The sequence below is a fragment of the Tachyglossus aculeatus genome, chromosome 1 (genome assembly GCF_015852505.1).
Source record: "Tachyglossus aculeatus isolate mTacAcu1 chromosome 1, mTacAcu1.pri, whole genome shotgun sequence".
In the NCBI taxonomy this organism is placed as follows: Eukaryota; Metazoa; Chordata; class Mammalia; order Monotremata; family Tachyglossidae; genus Tachyglossus; species Tachyglossus aculeatus.
Genome location: NC_052066.1, coordinates 96,443,864 through 96,449,863, shown reverse-complemented (window position 1 = coordinate 96,449,863; position 6,000 = coordinate 96,443,864). Strand labels below are relative to the sequence as shown.

At 49.7% G+C, this 6,000-nt stretch overlaps 1 protein-coding gene across 1 annotated transcript in view; it reads left to right on the top strand.

Annotated features, from left to right (window-relative positions):
- Positions 1–3,115: 3,115 nt before the first annotated feature.
- The window catches only part of RASA2 (RAS p21 protein activator 2), a 154,417-nt gene continuing 151,532 nt past the window's right edge, over positions 3,116–6,000 (top strand). The window contains exon 1 of the mRNA XM_038748880.1: positions 3,116–3,179. The gene's annotated coding sequence lies outside the window, so the exon portion shown is untranslated. The remainder of the gene's footprint in view (positions 3,180–6,000) is intronic.

The window sequence follows — 6,000 nt, the reverse complement described above, 5'->3', positions numbered from 1 at the left end:
CTCTCCATCCAAACGGCTACCACGCTAATCCAAACACTTATGCTGTCCCACCTTGACAACTGAATCAGCTTCCTCACTGACCTCCCGGCCTCCTGTCTCTCCCCATTCCAGTCCATACCTTACTCTGCTGCCTGAATCATTTTTCTAAGAAATAAGTGCTCAGTCCACATCTCCCCGTGTCTCAAAACCCTCCAATGATTGCCGTCTATCTCCACATCAAACAGAAATTCCTTACCATCTCCTTTAAAGCACTCAATCAGCTCTCCCCTTCCTATTTTACCTCACTGATGTCCTACTACCCCTAGCCTGCACACTTCCCTGCTCTAACACCATCCTTCTCATTGTACCTTGATCTCATATCTCTCACCACTGGCCCCTTGCTCACGTTCTCCCTCTAGCTTGGATCTCCCTCCCCTTCATAATAATAATAAATAATAAATATGGTATTCGTTAAGTGCTTACTATGTGCCAAGCACTGTAATAAGCACTGGGGTAAATGCAAGGTAATCAGGTTGTCCCACTTGGGGCTCACTGTATCAATCCCCATTTTACAGATGAAGTAACTGAGGCACAGAGAAGTTAAGTGACTTGCCCAAGGTCACGCAGCAGACAAGTGGCAGAGCCGGGATTAGAACCCATCACCTCTGACTCCCAAGCCCGTGCTCTTGCCACTAAACCATACTGCTTCTTTGCATATGTGACAGACTACCACTCCCCCCACCTTCAAAACCCTACTAAAATCCTATCTCCTTCCAGGAGACCTGTCATTTCCCCACCCTATTCACCCTCCCTTCTGAATTGCCTATGCAGTTGGATCTGCACCCCTTAAAAAAAATGGTATTTCTTAAGCACTTATTTTGTGCCGGGCACTGTTCTAAGCACTGGGGAGAATACGAGCAAATCGGGTTGGATCCAGTCCCAGTCCCATATAAATCCCCACTTTACAGATGAGGTCACTGAGGCACAGAGAAGTGAAGGGCCTTGCCTAAGGTCACACAGCACTTTGTAGACTGCAGTCCTCTAGACTGAGGAACCTCCCTGCTCATTCTGTTGTATTACCCTCCAAAGTGTTTAGTATAGTGCAATGCGCGTAGTAAGCACTCAATAAATACCATTAATTGATTGATTTGATACTCATCCCATCCCCAGCTCCACAGCGCTTATGTCCACTTCCTTATATTCTGTTGCTTCTGAATTTATTTTAATGTCAAGCTCCCCGACTAGATTATAATATCCTTGAGGGTGAGGATGATGTCTACCAACTCTAATGTATAGCATTGCACTGGCCCAAGTGCTTAGTACAGTGTTCTACACACAATAAGAGTTCAATTGATACCACTGATTGATTGATTGATCCAGGCAGGGAGAGAAACCTATCAGGGATAATGGTGGACAAGTCCCCAGTGAAGGGACATCTCTATTTCCAGATTCTAATCCAGGATTCTAATCCCGGCTCCGCCACTCGTCAGCGGTCACTTATCACTTCTCTGTGCCTCAGTTACCTCATCTGTAAAATGGGGATTAAGACTGTGAGCCCCCTGTGGGACACCCCATTACCTTATACATACATACCACAGTGTTTAGAACAGTGCTTGGCACATGGTAAACACTTAACAAATACTATTATTATTATTATTCATTCATTCATTCAATCGTATTTATTGAGTGCTTACTGTGAGCAGAGCACTGGACTAAGCGCTTGGGAAGTACAAGTTGGCAACATGTAGAGAAGGTCCCTACCCAACAGTGGGCTCACAGTCTAGAAGGGGGAGACTCACAGTCTAGAAAAGGGGCGGGGTCGGGGGGGGCATGTTCGGGGGGGGCGGAACCAGAAAGGACCGAAGCCGCGTGGCTCAGTGGAAAGAGCCCGGCCTTTGGAGTCAGAGGTCATGGGTTCAAATCCCGCCTTGCCACTTGTCAGCTGTGTGACTTTAGGCAAGTCACTTCAATCAATCAATCAATCGTATTTATTGAGCGCTTACTGTGTGCAGAGCACTGCACTAAGCGCTTGGGAAGTACACGTTGGCAACACATAACTTCTCTGGGCCTCAGCTCCCTCATCTGTAAAATCGGGATTAAAACTGTGAGCCCCCCCGTGGGACAACCTGATTGCCTTGTAACCTCCCCAGCGCTTACAGCAGTGCTTGGCACATAGTAAGCGCTTAATCAACCAATCAATCAATCGTATTTATTGAGCGCTTACTGTGTGCAGAGCACTGGACTAAGCACTTGGGAAGTACAAGTTGGCAACATATAGAGACAGTCCTTACCCAACAGTGGGCTCACAGTCTAAAAGGGGGAGACAGAGAACAAAACCAAACATACTAACAAAATAAAATAAATAGAATAGATATGTACAAGTAAAATAGAGTAATAAATATGTACAACCATATATACATATATACAGGTGCTGTGGGGAAGGGAAGGAGGTAAGATGGGGGGATGGAGAGGGGGGCGAGGGGGAGAGGAAGGGGCTCAGTCTGGGAAGGCCTCCTGGAGGAGGTGAGCTCTCAGTAGGGCCTTGAAGGGAGGAAGAGAGCTAGCTTGGCGGAGGGGCAGAGGGAGGGCATTCCAGGCCCGGGGGATGACGTGGGCCGGGGGTCGATGGCGGGACAGGCGAGAGCGAGGCACCGTGAGGAGGTTAGCAGCAGAAGAGCAGAGGGTGCAGGCTGGGCTGGAGAAGGAGAGAAGGGAGGTGAGGTAGGAGGGGGCGAGGTGATGGACAGCCTTGAAGCCCAGGGTGAGGAGCTTCTGCCTGATGCAGAAATGGGGATCAAAACTGTGAGCCCCCACCGTGGGACAACCTGATTGCCTTGTAACCCCCCCCCCCCAGCGCTTAGAGCAGTGCTTGGCACATAGTAAGCGCTTAACAAATACCATCATTATTATTATTCTAGGGAGGGGCGGATTGAAAGGGGGCAGGCCCCGATGTAGGGAGGGACGGGGCGGGGCAAGAGGGGGGCAGGCCCAGCGGGGGAGGGAGGGGTCACCAAGGGATGTCCGGCTCCGCCCCGCTCCGCGCCGCGCAGGCCCCAGTGTGGGCGGTGCGGGCGGTGGCGGCTGCTACAGTGTCCGTCCGTCCGTCCGTCCGTCCAGCATGGCTACGGCCGGGGCCCAGGACAGCGACGAGGCAGCCGGCCGGGACGTCCGAGTGCTGCAGAGCCTCCGCGGAAAGATCTGTGAGCAACGGGGACGGGGTGGATCGGGGCTCCTTCCTCTCCCCATCCCCCCAGCAATCAATCAATCAGTCGTATTGATTGAGCGCTTACTGTGTGCAGAGCACTGGACTAAGCGCTTGGGAAGTAGAAGTTGGCAACATAGAGAGACAGCCCCTACCCAACAGTGGGCTCACAGTCTACAAAGGGGAGACAGAGAACAAAACCAAACATACTAACATAATAAAACAAATAGAATAGATATGTATAAATATGCACAAACATATATATATATACAGCACCTGTATATATGTTTGTACGGATTTATTACTCTATTTGTACATTTGGTTAATATGTTTTGTTGTCTGCCCGCCCCCCCCTTCTAGACTGTGAGCCTGCTGTTGGGTAGGGACCGCCTCTCTGTGTTGCCGACTTGGGCTTCCCAAGCGCTTAGTCCAGTGCTCTGCACACAGTAAGCGCTCAGTAAATACGATTGAAAATGAGTGAATGGATCGGGGTTGGCCGGGAGGAAATGGCGGGCCCGGGGAAGGACCGGCCCGGGCATCCGACCGCCGGGGAGGGAGCGACAGGCCACAGGGTGGGCGGACGGCCGGGCACGATTGGCTTTCGGTGCCTACTTCTCCGTCTTTGTCTCTTTAATAATAATGATAATAATAATAACAATAATAACGATGCCATTTATTAAGCGCCTACTACGTGCAAAGCACCGTTCTAAGCGCTGAGCACTGTTCTCCGGGCTGGGGGCCTGTCTCTGTGTGGGTGGGTGGGTGTGTGTGTCTGCGTGGGTCTGTGTGTGTTGATGAGACTCTGCCCGGATCTGGGTGTGGCCCCGGGCCTGCCGCGTGTTCCTCTGTGTGTGTGTTTTGGGGTGCGTATTTTGTGTGTGTGTGTGTTTTGGGGTGCGTATTTTTTTTGTGTGTGTTTTGGGGTGCGTAATTCTGTGTGTGTGTGTTTTGGGGTGTGTATGTTGTGTGTGTATGTGTGTTTTGGGGTGCGTATTTTGTGTGTGTGTGTGTTTTGGGGTGCGTGTTTTGTGTGTGTGTGTGTTTTGGGGTGCGTGTTTTGTGTGTGTGTGTGTTTTGGGGTGCGTGTTTTGTGTGTGTATGTGTTTTGGGGTGCGTATTTTGTGTGTGTGTGTGTTTTGGGGTGCGTGTTTTGTGTGTGTGTGTTTTGGGGTGCGTGTTTTTTGTGTGTGTGTTTTGGGGTGCGTGTTTTGTGTGTGTGTGTTTTGGGGTGCGTGTTTTTTGTGTGTGTGTTTTGGGGTGCGTGTTTTTTGTGTGTTTGTTTTGGGGTGCGTGTTTTGTGTGTGTGTTTGGGGTGCGTGTTTTGTGTGTGCGTGTGTTTGGGGGTGCGTATTTTGTGTGTGCGTGTGTTTGGGGGTGCGTATTTTGTGTGTGTGTGTGTTTGGGGGTGCGTATTTTGTGCGTGTGTGTGTTTGGGGGTGCGTTGTGTGTGTGTGTGTGTGTTTGGGGGTGCGTAGTGTGTGTGTGTTTTGGGAGTCTATTTTGGTGCGTGTGCCGCCCTGTTTTTGTCTGGCCGGTCGATTGTGGGCGGGCGGGGTCGTACGTCTTCTGGGGTCCGAAGCTGTCCTGTGTGGCTGCGTATAATAATATTAACGATAATAATATGTAATAAGGGTGATGATGATGATAGTCTCTGTTAAGCTCTATGTGCCAAGCACTGTCCTAAGCGCCGGGGAAGATCCAGGGTAATCAGGTTGTCCCTCGTGGGGCTTGCAGTCTTTTGTTTCTGTGGGTCTGGGCCTATCATATTCCTGGTATCTATGTGTACGATTAATAATAATAATAATAACACGGAGCCCACTGTTGGGTAGGGACTGTCTCTATATGTTGCCAACTTGTACTTCCCAAGCGCTTAGTACAGTGCTCTGCACACAGTAAGCGCTCAATAAATACGATTATTGATGATGATGATGATGACTCTTGGGCCTGTGCTCTTTGTACTAGGCCATGCTCTGCACACGGTAAGCGCTCAATAAATACGATTGATTGATTGATTGGTGAAGCGCTTACTATGTGCCAAGCACTGTCCTAGGCGCTGGGGGAGATCCAGAGTAATCAGGTTGTCCCACGTGGTGCTTGCAGTCTTGCGTTTCTGTGGGTCTGAGCCTATTGTGTTCCTGGTGTCTGTGTGTACGATTAATAATAATAATAATGAGGATGGTATTGGTGAAGCGCTTACTATGTGCCAAGCACTGCCCTAGGCGTTGGGGGAAATCCAGGGTAATCAGGTTGTCCCACGTGGGGCTTGCAGTCTTGCGTTTTTGTGGGTCTGAGCCTATTGTGTTCCTGGTGTCTCTGTACGATTAATAATAATAATGATAATAATGATGATGATGATGGTATTGGTGAAGCGCTTACTATGTGCCAAGCACCGTCCTCAGCTCTGGGGGAGATCCAGAGTAATCAGGTTGTCCCACGTGGGGCTCCCAGTCTTCATCCCCATTTTACAGATGAGGGAACTGAGGCCCAGAGAAGTGAAGTGACTTGCCCAGAGTCACGCAGCTGACAAGTGGCAGAGGCGGGATTAGAACCCACGACCTCTGACTCCCAAGCCCGGGCTTTTGCCACTAAGCCACGCTGCTTTCATTCATTCATTCATTCATTTATTCAATCGTATTTATTGAGCACCTACTGTGTGCAGAATACTGTACTAAGAGCTTGGAAAGCACAATTCGGCAACAGATAATCTAATACATCTCCAATAAATAAAGAGTAAATATATGTGGCTGTGAGTTTGTCTCCCGTTCCTCAGGGCCTTGGTGTGTTCGACGCTTGTGTGTGCGTGGATGTGTTCCTACCAT